This window comes from Numida meleagris, unplaced genomic scaffold (genome assembly GCF_002078875.1).
Source record: "Numida meleagris isolate 19003 breed g44 Domestic line unplaced genomic scaffold, NumMel1.0 unplaced_Scaffold300, whole genome shotgun sequence".
NCBI classification, from domain to species: domain Eukaryota; kingdom Metazoa; phylum Chordata; class Aves; order Galliformes; family Numididae; genus Numida; species Numida meleagris.
Window position 1 is genome coordinate 172,528 of NW_018364543.1, and position 2,527 is coordinate 175,054.

The following is a 2,527-nucleotide window of genomic DNA, read 5'->3' on the forward strand; positions in this document are numbered from 1 at the left end:
TGGGGCTGTGGGGTGGGAGATCCGCAGCAAGATGCAGTGAAACAGTGGGATCTGGGCAGAACACGGAGAGATGGGAAAACCAGCACGGGGATCTAGACAACACAGTGAGATCTAGGCTGAAAGAAGGAAAGGGGGAAAAAAGAAAGGAAGGAATGAGAGAAGGAAAGAAGGAGAGAAAGAAAGAAAGAATGGAAACGGAAAGGAAAGGAAAGGAAAGGAAAGGAAAGGAAAGGAAAGGAAAGGAAAGGAAAGGAAAGGAAAGGAAAGGAAAGGAAAGGAAGGGAAAGGGAAAGTAATGCAAATTCCTGTAAATGTGCAACATGTGCTGCAAGTATGCAAGCCAAGTGGAGAAAGCCCCTCTGGTACAAAGGACAATGGACTCATTTCCAAAACAACCTCACAGCTCCCTGGGCCAAAGAGCGGGGCACTGAGTGGCTATTTGCCATCTCCTATTGCACATTATTTGGGCAAACGGAATGGTGCAATGTGCTGTAAAAGACTGCCCTGAGAGCAATGGGTGCAGGGACTTCCAAGCACTGGGATCCATATTTAGCAAAAGCCATCTGATTACAGATGGCTCGAGCTGAACCTGCAGTGCTAATCTGCCTGTGCTGCAATGGTACAGAGTGTGGCCACCTCACAGTGCCTTTTTTTGCCTCCAGTTACTGCTGTCATCCATCAGTGCCACCCCCTGGTATGGGAACTGCTGAGTCAGGGCCTGAACCACGGATTGAGCACCTGCAGGAAAGACCCAGTCAGCCCTGGGAGCACAGGTGGAGGCAATTCACTGCGTGACAGGAAGGGCTGGGGCCTGGCTGCACCTTCTTAGGCCTCATGGAAGGGCTGAGTGCCCCCGAGGAAGGATCTCTTTCTGGAGATCCCTCCTTGGTGGAGGCTTTTCCCTGTGAACCCAGAATCTTCTGATACGGGTGAGCGATCTACTTCCCTTCCTTTGTAGCACCTTGCTGTTGTGCCGGTCCTTCCACCTCTTTTGTAATGTCTTTTCCATCGTGTTGGTCTTTCTGATCACTACACCCATTGACATAACAAGCTGTGTGGTTGATAAGAGTTTGATATTGTTGTAAGAGATACTGGAAGTGATAACCAAGCAAGGCTTGTTTTTGCCCCACACAGTGGGCGCCATTTGCAGCGTCTGAAGGCACGGACTCAGATGTGAACAATCCAAATTGTTTATTGCGGGTTCAAATTCCCCTCGTATACTTTTCCAAGTTCTCCCTTGTAACTTTCCCACCCCCCTTTCCATGACCACCAATCATTCCGCACAGTCACCCCTGGTCTTCTCCTTAACCGTGCACACAGGCGCTTATCCATCAGAGTCGTGCGTGGTTCCTAGCCACGCGCTCTTCCTCCACTCAGGGTCGTTCTCATGCGGCGATCGCGTGGCTCACTTGGCTCTTGTTTTTGTCTCCTGGAGGTGTTCTCTGTCCTCGGTGCTCCTTTCTCGTGCCGTTTATCTTCTTCTGCAGCTTCTGCTCTTTTTCTGTTCTATCTTCAACGCCCACAAGTGCCCGCTGTCCCTCTACCTCTGCTTTTCTACAGGGAGCTGGCACTCAGGACAGACGCAGATGGGATTTTGCGGCCTCAGTCTGTCGCGGGCACCCCACGTCCTGATCAGCGTGGGTAGGGCGTTGCCCGCCTTCATTGTGGTGGTTTGGGCTTTGGAGGCTGACGCTTGGAGGACTCTGTTCCTTTGTGTATCGGGGGCAGCCAACCAGATCTGTAGGTGGAGGACTCCTTGGGCGGGCTGCGCTCCCGGTGAGACGTTGATGCTGCCATCTCCTGAGGTGCTGCCCGCGCTGGCCTGACCTGCTTAGCCCTCAGCCTGTGCAGTTTGACAGAGTCGCATGCCAGCAGCGGCAGCCGGGATGCTCCAGCCTTGGACAGGCTGGACTCAACCCCTGACGACCGTCTACCTCTGATGAGAGATGTCGTCTGCCTCCTGACGAGCCGAGGGTGCAAGGCCTTTCCTTTCCACGTCTTCAGTGCTCCACCCTCGTGGGCTTTCCCCGCTCCTGGTTCATCTTCTTGGAACTTGACGTGTCTCGTTCCATTTGTTTGGCCCAGGTCTTCTTGGCCTTTGGTTCCTGCCTGGCCCTGCTGTTTGTGGGCTTCAGACACTGTTGGGATGGCTGGCAGCGGGCTGAAAGGACACAATGGGCTTAACTTCTTCTTGACTAGGGGCTTCCTCAAGACCGGCTTGTCTCCACGGGCAGTTTCTCAAAGTCAAGAGCCCGTTCTGCGCATCCCCAGCACCGATCCTTTCCTGGCTTAGGCTGGGGAGGTTCCTGTCAAATTACGAGACGTTCAACTCCTGTCTGTACGTACAGCCAGGGTTGGCCTTTCGCAGGTGTAGAATGTGGCACTTGCTCTTGTTCAACTCTGTGGTTGGTGACGGCCCGGCTCTCTAATTGGTCTGGATCTTTCTGCAAGGCCTCTCCACCCTGGGTGGAGCCGACAGCTCCTCCCAGTTCAGTACTGACAGCAACCTTGCTCAAAACACCTTCTG